The sequence below is a fragment of the Canis lupus genome, chromosome 11, assembly GCF_048164855.1.
Source record: "Canis lupus baileyi chromosome 11, mCanLup2.hap1, whole genome shotgun sequence".
Classification (NCBI taxonomy): domain Eukaryota; kingdom Metazoa; phylum Chordata; class Mammalia; order Carnivora; family Canidae; genus Canis; species Canis lupus.
Window position 1 is genome coordinate 67,731,255 of NC_132848.1, and position 12,280 is coordinate 67,743,534.

A 12,280-nucleotide genomic window follows, 5' to 3' on the forward strand; every position below is an offset into this window, starting at 1 on the left:
GGCTCGGTGCCCCGGCGCGGCGCACTCCCGGCTCCTGCTCCCTTGCTGCGCGGCCGGGATCTTAAGTGGCGGAGATGACAGGCCCTTGTCCCTGCTCCCCTCCTCCCTTGGGGTCACATACTACGAAGGACACGCCAGCCTCGCTGCTTTCCGAGGTGTAGGAGACAGGCTCAATGGCAGGTGCGGCGGGCAGCACCTGTGTGCGCGTGGGGGGCGCAGCGGGAGGCAGAGAAAGCAGGGACGAATGAGTGACAGGCCTGGGCAGCCTTCTGGTCGAGAAGATGTAACCGCATAGGGTTAGCCTCTGGAGTTTCAGTTTACACCTCCATCAGCCTCGGTTTCTGAGCCGATGATTCAAAGGGTCTTTCGGCGGTGGGCTGTGGCCGCTCGCTCCCCCGACCTAGGCCGCCGCCTCTGGAGAAGTGCAGCTTCATTCAGCAGAGCTGGTTCCCTCTCCCCTCTGAGGCTGCAAACATCCCCGACAGTTCAGAGCCCTGGGGACCTTTGAGGCTGGGCGGGGGTTAGTGCGACGAGTCTGTTTAGCCATTCTCCAGTTCTAGAACCCTTAGAAGACTCAGCTGTGTCCAAGTCGGAGGAAGTATGAAAACCCATTCTTTGCAACAAATATTTCACAAATGTGTGGTCATTTTAAAAATGAAAGTATGCAGAGGGTTTCCCCCCCTTCTCTTAAAAAAGTTTCAACTTATTTTCCCAAAGTAAGAATGACCAGTGCTTTGCCAATGGGTTTCTGGCATGCCAACAGCAATAGTCAGGCTCAGTATTTTTCAAATTGTCCTCCAGACTGCACTCAAAGTGTGAGTAGTCTGAGGCAATGGGGATACAGAAATGAATGAACCCAGGGAGTTGCCATCTGGGGGTTAAATCCCTTGGGATTTAAGGCCTGTCAAGAAAACCCTCAGGGCAATGGAGTACCCCTCCAAAACCACAGAGTAAGCTAGAGAGAAAGCAGAGGTCCAGGAAGGGAAGGGGTATTTGAGCTGGGTCTTGAAGGAGGCTGAGTGTTGATTAGATAACTGGGAGTAGGGGCCTCCAGAATAGCCCAGGGAGCACAAAGGTGCAAAACAGTGTGGGGGAGCAGGGGAGTAACAGGACCTCGAGAAGGCTAGGAGCCAGGTCAGGGAGGCCACATGGGCCGCGCTGAAGGACCTTGGACTCTCCTGAAGTCCTGGAACCTTTGTAGCCGGTTCACAGCTGATCTTTGTCAGTCCCGGTTCTTTGTAGTGGCCTCATAGTTATGCAAATGTGGGGCAAGTGGACATTCATTGTCCTAGGATTTAGGGTGCAAAACCACATTCACAAACTGATAGCCCCTGGGCCACTTAAGGCCCCAGACAAGTTTTGTTTGGCCTGCTTTAAAGAAAAAAGAAAAAAAAATAGCAAGCTAACAGTTCAAAATCAGAATATTTTGCATAAAAATCAAGATTTTTGGCTCCTGAAAAAAACTCCAAAGATGCAGCAACCGTGACTGCCCAATTCCTGCTTGGTAACAATTTATTGTCTGGGGTGGCCGCTGCCTTGTCTGTCAGGCTTCTGGCTCCTAGAAGCGTTTGTGGTTTTAACCTCTACGTGAAAGAAACTTTTATGACTGGATCAAGGCCCCTCTCTGAGACCCCAAGGAGGCAGAACTTGTCACTGGGTGCAGCAGTTTGCATGAGGAGCCCTGGGGCCTCTTGAGGAGGAAAGATACCAATTTCCCAATCTCCTGCCCCAAGACTCTGTATAGAGAAATTGGATGAATCTTAGGGACTTTAATGTGATTAGGGGTGACAGGTGGGGGAGGGGAGGAGGGGTTGGTGCCCCAAGATTCAGAGACACAACTGACAGTTGCCACCACTCAACTCTGGGGTCTATGAAATAGGTCAGGGAGTAAGAGATACAGAGAGGCCGGCAGAGAGGAAAGCAGAATTTAGAGATAGCTAGCTAGCTCCTTGCGGACATCATATGAGCAACTGGATTCAATCTTGCCTGAAGCTTAAGGATGATCTGGACTCTTAAGATCAAATTGGGCTGCTGTCACTTAGAGCCAAAAAAAAATTCTACTAAAATAGAATGCCAGATTTTGGATAGTGAAAAAGATTGAGAGGAACTAAGGAATGGAACAGAAGGAGAATTTTAGAATGTGTCTTTGCAATTTAACATAGGGACATCTGGGGTCAATGCCAGGAGTTTCATAGAGATTCTGATTTTATAGAACGGACTTCTTCCAGGAAGTTAGTCAACACTGTTATGAGTTGTAGTGACTCTATTTATGTCACCATCCCACCAACACCACAATTCACATCTCCCGCTTCCTCAGTCTTAACGTTGTTTTTCCTACCTTTATTCTCTACCCTCTTTCCTTTGTGAAGACCATAACCAAGAAAGGAAACTTGATAATGAATTAAAAAAAAGAATCAGAGCTTTTAGAATTGGAAGAAATGACAAATCGTATGTTTGTGGCAACCTGGGCTCTAATAAACCATTTTAACAAGTTTTCTTTTGGAATGGATAAAGGGAAAAGAGAATAAAACTCAGGAATAGGGCAGCCCTGGTGGCGCAGTGGTTTAGCGCCGCCTGCAGCCCAGGGCATGATCTGGAGCCCTGGATCGAGTCCCACGTCGGGCTCTCTGCATGGAGCCTGCTTCTCCCTCTGCCTGTGTCTCTGTCTCTCTCTCTCTGCATCTCTATGAGTAACAAAAAAACAAACAAACAAAAAAAACACAAAAAAAACCTCAGGAATATATGGTTCCTGTATCAGTTAGCTTTTGTATAACAGACCACCACAAAATTTTGTGGCTTAAAACAATAAATATCTTATTATTTTCATGAGTCTCTGGTCTGTTGACTCAGTGGCTCTCTTGGCTTTGGCCAGATCATCTTGGGCTGGATGGTCTAGGATGGTTTCTGATATACTTGGTGGTCGGTGGGCTAGTTGATGTAGTAGGGCCTGAGCTGGACTAGCTCCTTCTCTGTTCCACATGACCTATTTATCCTCCAGCAGGCCAGCACAGATTAGATCATATGGCGGTGGTGGGCAAGGTTCCCAAATCAGCAAGAGAGGTAAACCCCAAAGTGCATGCATTTTTCAAGCCTTTGTTTGCATCACATTTGTTAATATCCTATTAGCCAAATAAGTCACAGCCAACCCAGATCAAGACTCAAGGAGTGGGAAAATAGACTCTCTTTTTTTTTCTTTTTTTTTTTTTTTAGAGAGAGAGAACAAGCAGAGAGGGAGGGGCAGAGGGAAAGGAAGAGAATCTTAAGCAGACTGCAGGCCCAGCACAGAGCCAGACACGGAACTCCATCTCACAACCCTAAGATCATGATCTGAGCTGAAACTAAGAGTCAGATGCTTAGCCTACTGAGCCATTCAGTGCCCCTAGACTCTCCTTCTTGATAAAGAGTGGCACAGTCATATGGCAAGGGATGTGCACACAAGAATGAGAGGAACTTGTAATAATTTTTACAATCTACTTAGGTCTCTAACCCAAGTTTCACAATTAGGGAAGGATATTAGGATATTTATAATAATAATATACATTGATCACACTTTTAAGTATTGTATATTTGTGGTGCATATAAAATATACATGTATAAGTATATAAATATATGATTCATATTTTTAAATATCATATATTTAAATATAGGTTATTATTTTTATATAGGGGTACTATTGATAGAATTGACTCCCACCTTTATAGTCACTGATTTATGACCACATAACTAAAGTTGCTTAATGTTTAGATTTGTACATGCTTTAAAACTCTTCTCCATAATTTAATAAAGAAAGAGACCTTCGAAACTTATTATGCTTGTCCTTCTTTCTCAGCATGAAGATCCTATCTCTGATATGCCTTGCCTCTTAAAATATGTGTATTCCTAAAGAGATCTGGGCAATTAAAATGTTTGTAAACCAAAGCACGTATAAAAAAATACCAGGGAAGCTAAACTAAGTTTGCCATAGATTGAATCATATAGAAAAGCAAATAATAATCCCCAATTTGTTCATTATATTAAGTCAGACTTTATGCACAGTTTTGGAATTAGTTAAAGCAAGGCTTGCTTGTATACATTTTTGATGATGGCAGAGGTGGTACTCATGGTGGTATAGGTGATGATGATGGTGATGATGACAAAGGTATTGAGAAATGGTGATGATAATGGAGGTGTGGAGAGGTGATGATGAAGGTAGAGTGGTAGTGGTAGTGCTGGAAGTGACGGTAGTGGAGGTGGTAGAAAGATCTGAAATAGAAACTGTGAATTTGTGGCAAGAGTTTCTCTATGATCCTTTCACCCGAACCCAGACATACAGACATCTGGGCAAATATATTGAAGAAAGGAGTAGAAAAACAGTATGTCAGAGAAAAAAAAAGAAAAATGAATAAATTGTAGGGTGAGATGCCCTGTATGCCAGGCAGTTTCCCACAGTAACAGGAGGGCCAAGCAAGTACTGTTCCTCCTGGCTTCCCTTGGGTATCACTTCCTCCAGAGGGTTCCATCACTTCCCTTCAGTGGGGCTAGATGTTCCAATGTCTGGCCTCATCTTCCTCTGTTCTAGGCTTCTTTGCACATTATGTAATTGTGTATCTACTTATATATATTACCTTCCCACTAGATTGTAAGCTCACTGACAGAAGAGACTACCTTAGTCTCTCTTACTCGATCTAGAGTCACTATGGCCCATAGTGGGTGTCCTGCAGTACTTACTGAGTGAATGAATGACAGGCCACCATGGCTTGCCTTCTTTCTTTTCCTCTAAAAACATATTTTGTCCCATGGGATTGGAGAAAGTAACCTTATGAATAATTTCCCATGTGTCACTGGCCCAACTTGCTGGTGTCAGATAAGGGGCTGGGAAAGTCCACAGTTGAACAGTAGTATAAAATAATATAGTACTAGAGTTCAAAGGACATTTTAAAGAACCACCTGTTTTAAGATGAGGAAGCTGAGAGAGATAAGCCCAGATAAGTCAAGTGACTTAATTAAGATCACACAGATAGTTAGGATCATATCTAAAACCGTAACTCAGGAACTCAAAGTCCAAGTTCCATAACTAAGGTGCCTTTGTTGGAATACAACCAGATGAACCCTTGGCACTTCTAATTATGCTCATGGGAAGCAATGTTGCTTATCAATGTTGTAGCTTCATTCATGAAAGAGAAAATGAAGATTTATTTTTAGTTTTCCAAAGTCTGCCTAGGAATGAATATATATATATATATATATATATATATATATATATATATATATAATTTTGCATTGTGGCTCACAGTTGTGGGAGAGAGGGAGTGCATGCAAGCGCACACATGCACAAGAGGAAAGGGCAGAGGAAGAGGGAGAGAGAGAATCTTAAGCAGGCTCCATGCCCAGCGTGGAGCCCAATGTGGGGCTTGATCTCACGACCCTGAGATTATGACCTGAGCTGAAATTAAGAGTCGGATGCTTAACCAAGTGAGCCACCCAGGAGCCCCATACAGTGTAGGTTTTAATAAAAATAAGGTAATATTAAACATCCTCTTTTGTAAGCCCCTAAAAAAAACCCTCAGTAATAATATGCATGTGTTCAGAGTCCTGTCTCATACATGTTTTTGAGGAAACAGCTATGATTTGATAACATTCTCTTTAGTATTAATGTACACATTCATAAAAATAGTTGGCAAACAGTGACAGATGGCAAAATAGCCTCATATAAAATATTTTATTCCTCTGTGACTCTGCTATAACCCATCTAAACTTTTACCTTAACATTCATAACAAATATTGAACCTATTTGCTCAACTAGCTTTCTTTACTAACTAAATCATAAATTCCTGGAGGGGAAGGGGAAAACAATGACCAAATTAACTAAGTTCTTTCTATATACACATAACTATAACTATATCTATCAGAATGTGTGATGCATGCAAACGTTTATGGAATGAACAAAAAATACGCTGGTACAGGGTTCTTTTGCAGTTATAATAAATGTTTTGCAGGCAGATTTATACCATTATTTGCATTGAAATTCTCATTTCAAACCAGTTAAGATCACACAATAATTAAGATCACAAAAGAAACAAACATTGCTTTATCATCAACATCATCATGAATCTTTCAATGGTTCTACACTTGAAGTTTCAGCCTCAAGTTCTGTTAGCTCTGGGCTTGAATTTTAACCGTAGACATTTTACTCAATGCTAAAGAGCCCAAAGATAAGCAGAAAACCCATCAGATACCCCAATATTTCAATACACTTGACATTTTGGGTTAGCTGATTTTTAAAAATTCAAGTGGCAGGGGCGCCTGGGTGGCTCAGTTGGTTAAGTGTCTGCCTTCTGCTCAGGTCATGATCTTGGGGGTCCTGGGATTGAGCCCCACAGCAGGCTCCCTGCTTGGCAAGGTGTCTGCTTGTCCTTCTCCCTCTGCCCCTCCTCCCACTCCTGCGCTTGTGCTCTCTTTCTGTCTCAGATAAATAAATGAAATTTTTAAAAATTCAAGTGGCAGAGCACATGTTCATTTTTATTTCAATACTTGCTGTCACATAGATGTCACATTATAAATATATTATATAATCTCTACTTCCTTCCTCATTTCCATTCTCTCCTCAATCCACCATAGTCTAGTTTTTGTCCTCACAATTTCACACAAGTTGTTCCTCAGCTAGATCACCTCATTTGATTGCCAAATCTGACCATCTTTCTTCAGTATGGATTTGTCACCTAACGTAGCTGACCACTTCCACCTTCTTAAAACTCTTCCTCAAGTGGCTTCCATGACCCCAACTTCTGGTTCCTCTTTATTTCTGCTTATTCAATTTATTCAGCAAAAATGTCACCCTAGTACCAGTATAAAGTGTTATTGGAAGGGTATGCAGTAATAGTAATAAAGCTGGCATCTACTGAGTAGTTACCAATTATCAGGCGATGTTTCTAAATTTTATACACTTGACATGTGTGCGCCCACTCTCACTGGAGCAGGGGCAAGCAAGCTTTTCCTTGAAGGTAAGTATCTTCTTCAAGTAAGTATCTTTGGCTCTGCAGGCACCGTCGTCTATGTTGCAGCCACTCAACCACTGCAGCATGGAAGCGATAGACAATCTATAAGTAAATGAGTGTGGCCATGTTCCAATAACACTTTTTTTACAAAACAGGTGGCTGAAATGGTCACAAGGGCTATAGTTTGCCAATCCTTGCTCTAAAATCTAATATAAACTCTGCCCAAGCAGGAATTTTTGTCTGTTTAGATACCCAGTAATCTCCATTTTACAAATAAGGAAATGGAAACACTAAATGTTAAATAACTTGCCCAGAGTCACCAACTAATAAGTAACAAATCCAGGATTTAAATCTACACAGTCTTGGGGCACCTGGGTGGCTCAGTGGTTGAGCGCCTGTCTTTGGTTCAGGGTGTGATCCTGGGGTCCTAGGATGGAGTCCTGCATCGGGCTCCCTGTGGGAGCCTGCTCCTCCCTCTGCCTGTGTCTCTGCCTCTGTGTGTGTGTGTCTCTCATGAATAACTAAAATCTTAAAAAAAAATCTACAGAGTCTTGCACAACAGCCTGTAGTCTTCATCACTACACTGTGCAGTCGTGGCATGAAGAGGAAGGTCTGCCGCGAATCTCACGGGAACCTGGAGAAGTCATTTTAAGTGAACCTTGAAGAATGAAGAATTCACCAGGAAGAAGAGAGGAAGGAGAGGCTTTCCATTAGGATGTAAAAACTGCAGGTATACAAAGACAGGGGACTGATACAAAATGGTATTATGGGCAAACCGGCAGCAAAGGAAGATTGTTGCTTAGGGAATGCCTTCACTTTTCAGTAATTCACATGTCTGGACACAGGCTTTGAGATGAGAAGTGGTGGAGATGAGGCTAAAGAAACATGCCAGGGGTGACATGTGAACAAATTTGGATTTTAACTTGGTGGCAGATGGGCTACTGAAGTGTTTTGAGCATGGGAAAGAATGACCATATTTGCATTTTAGGTCAATTTTTAAAGATACGTTTTAAAATTAGATGATACAAGCATATTGTACAACATTCAAAAGCTGGAAAGGTCATCCTCCTGCCCGCCTCCAGCCGTCCAGTTCCGTCCCAGAGGCACCCACTGTTGGCAGTTAGAAAGACTTCCACATATAGCAGGAAGAATAGATTGGATCCAGGTGAACTGGATGTCTTATTAATTAATTTAAGTTAATTTAATTAGTAAAATTAATTAGTAAATTCATTTGAATTTTCTCCTTAGGGTAGAGGATAATGAAAAAAGGTTGAGAAAGACTGCCTTATACCTTTATAAATGGTTCATTTATTAAATCCTCTTCGAAGGACTCAAGTTGAGTGTGCATCTGTTTCTGCCCAGGTGCCTAACTGATAATGGATAGTGAAACTCAGATGGAGAATAATTATCCACATGGTACATAATCAGACAGAAAAGGTCATATACCATCTTGGTAACAAGCACAGACTGCTTGCATTAGAATCCTGGCTCTGCCATTTTCCTGGCTGTGACTCTGTGCCTCTCTGCAAAATGGGGATAATAATGGTACTTATCTCCTACTGGTTGTAAGGATATCATTCAATATGTGTTGTCTAATTGCTCAAAGAGTTCTGATGATAAGAGCTTCACAGGAGACCCTTCTTGCTTTTGCAAGAGGGTGCAAGAGTAAAGGTTTAGAAATAGGATTAAGGAATGTGGAGGATGTCAACACCACTTCTCATGCCCATGGGTTATGGGGCATGAGAAAATAAGCAGCACCCTTTCTAGAATTCAGCAAGGAAAGTTCCTTAGGTAATATGTCTACTTTGCAGTCAGGCAAGGAAGAGCTAGGAGGTTAAAGGTGAAAAGAAGTTTGCAACTGAATGGGGGTTTTGAGGAAAAGAGGTTCTGAGGCACCTGGGAAAGAGGAGGGCAAAAGGTGACAAGAAAGCCCAGAGCAAGATGGCAGATTGGAGATTAGGGTGAGGCTGGAGGCAGGGCCACCCTATATGACAATTCAGGCTGAGCAGGGCAGGGAGTGGGGAACTATGGTCATATCTAGCCAGTTGCCTATTTTTGAAAAGCCCATAAGCTAAGAATGGTTTTTGCATTTTTAAATGATTTTTTTAATTGAAAGAATACTATTTTCATGATACATGAAAATAATGTGAAATTCAATGTCAGTTTCCATAAAAAAAGTTTTCTTGTATCCTGGCCATTTGCCAATTCATTTATGTATTATCTGTGGCTGCTTTCCTGCTACAATGGCAGACTTAAGTAGTGGCAACAAGATCAAATGGCCCACACAGTTGACAATATTGACCATGTGGTTCTTTATAGAAAAAATTTTGCCAACCCTTGCTCTAGTACATCATCCATAGTCTCCTATATGAATGACACCCCCAGGAGTTGTGCAACACAGGGGACCTGGCCCTAGGAGCACTCACTTTGGATGGTGATAAAGGATTACAGTGAGCAAAGGCATGGATGGAATTACATGGCCTTGAGGCTCTTTTAGGAACGTGGGCACAATATTGTTTTGTTAGAACAAAGCAAGGCTGTCAGCCTGGATTTAAGCCACCGGCTCTTGGCTGATGAGAAGCAAGGTGTGGTAGACCCAACTGGTTGCCAATACCATCTACATTTCTCCTTTGGTTTTTGACTAATGAAAGACATTTGGTCAAGGAGGTCATGTGCCTTATTAAAAATGGTGATCTTAAGAAAAGTGCTCAAAGAATGATGGAGGTAAGTCAAGAAGACACAGAAGTCAGCTTAAAGGAGTTCCTAATGGCCAGTCAGTAACAATTTGAGCATCAAGATAATGATAGTAGATTCTAACCTGCGGAATAGAATAGAAATCTATGAATCCATACTGAAACAAATGAATGGAGGAGGAAAAAAAGTTCTATATGGAAAAGGCAAACTAAGAAATTATAGAATGAATGACAGAATTAGAACATCACCATTTTGGAATCACCATAATATTTTTTCAGGCAATATCATCAAACGGTATCATCAAACGGATGCTAAAACTGGTAGGTGAAAGTTTGATGGGAAACATGATATTTATATAGTCTGTGATCTCCCACAGATTATTAATTTTTTAAAAAAGATTTTATTTATTTATTTGACAGAGAGAGAGAGAGCACAAGCAGAGAGAGAGAGAGAGAGAGAAAGAAAGCACAAGCAGAGGGAGGAGTGCCAGGGAGAAGGAGAAGCAGACTCCCCACTGAGCAGGGAGCCCAACTCAGAGCTCCATCCCAGGATTTTGGGATCATGACCTAAGCCAAAGGCAGACGCTTAACTGACTAAGTCACCCAGGCGCCCCAGATTCTTATTAATTTAATTTCAAAGGGTAAAATGGTGACTTTGTGGTAAGAAAATCTTACCAATACTATCATACCACCTTAATCAAGTAATCAAAATTACTATCGTTAGTAATAGGACAAACCAAATTATGTACCTCCTTTTATGATGCCCTAAGAAAGACACCATATCACTTCTGTAGTATTCCAGCTAAAAATACATCACTAGAATCATGAGAAGACATCAGACAAATCCAAATAAAGGATTTTCTACAAAGTAACTGGCCTGTGCTCTACCACAATGTCAATGACATGAGAGATAAACAATTTGAACTTTCTAGATTAAAGTAGATTAAAACAACATGAGAACAATGTTCAATGTATGCAATGCAATGTATGATCTTGGATTGGTTCCTGGAGAAAGAAAGAAGAAACAAAGAAAGAAGGAAGGAAAGGAAAGGAAAGGAAAGGAAAGGAAAGGAAAGGAAAGGAAAGGAAAGGAAAGGAAAGGAAGGAAAGTTTATTTGAAATGAAGAGCATTAGTGAGACAATTGACAAAAGCTGTGTATTAAATAATGGCATTTTATCAGTGTTAATATTCTGATTTTGATCACTGTATTATGGTTATGTAAGGGAAGATTCTTATTTGTAGGAATCATACACTGAGGAATGTAGAAGTAAATGTGCAATGGGAGAGAGAAAACAATAAAGTAAATGCAAATGTTAATATTCGGAATAAAAAGTATACAGGAATTCTTTGTACTATTTTTGCAAGTTTTCTGTCAGTTTGAGATTATTCCCAAACAAAAAGTTAAAAAACAACCACCACCTCATCTCCTCCAAATTCTGATACAGTGAGATATTCATAGCCCCCATCCTAGCCAATGAGTTGCAAGTTTTAGTTTAACAGATGGAGTGTCTCAGAAAACTATTGCTTTTCTGATAAAAGGGGAAGGCTTGTCATATGCCTTATGTTCCTTGTCGTTCCCTTTCTTTCTGCCTGGAATAAGGACTTAACGACTGAGGTGGAGCAGCCATCTTATTACCATGAGGACAAAAGGAACTGGAAGGAGCATGAGTCTTGTTGGCTTCATTAAGCCCTGGTTGGACTGCCCTCCAGATAAATTTTGTTTTTAATATTTTATTTATTTATTCATGAGAGACAAGAGAGGCAGAGACACAGGCAGAGGGAGAAGCAGGCTCCCTGTGGGGCTCGATCCTGAAACCCCAGGATCACGCCCTGAGCCAAAGACAGACACTCAACCGCTAAGCCACCCAGGTGTCCCGCCTTCCAGATAAATTGATTAATCCACTGTAGTCAGATTTCTGTCATATGCAGCCAAATGCAATTCCAACTGAGCTAGAACATCTAAGGATCCCAGTGGTGTTTAGGGTTTAGAGTTTGTGTGGCTTGACTCCTCAGTCTTCTTCATGGGCAACGGTTTCCAACTGCCTTTGAATGTTAATGTTCCCTAAGTTTGGGTCCTCAGCCCTCTCCTCCCTTGATATAGTCTCCTTGGATTACCTCATTCACTCCTACTTACCATTAAACTCCCGGGACTCTCAAATTACTACCCCCACCCTGGATGTTTCTGCATTGCTGATTGCAGACCACCTATCCAGCTACCTACTGGAAACATGTACCTAGGGTGAGTCACTTCAGCAGTTACAAAGCCGAATCTCTTTTCAGACAAGACAGACACATGTGCATATTTATACACACACACACACACACACACACACACACACACACACACACACATTCTCTTTCTCTTTTTTCAACCACTTTCCCAAGTCAGAAACTCAAGGAGTCATTCTCTCCTCTTCCTATTTTCTCACCCCCTACATGCAATTAGTCATCCAGGTCTTGATGACTCCATCTCCTAAATAGTTTCTGAATCCATTTCCTCCTCTTCATTCTCATTACCCAGAAAGATGCCTCATCATCTCTCACTGGTATTTTTTCATTAACCCTCTAACCAATCTCCCTGTCCCTGTCCTCTTTTCCCCAAATATATACGG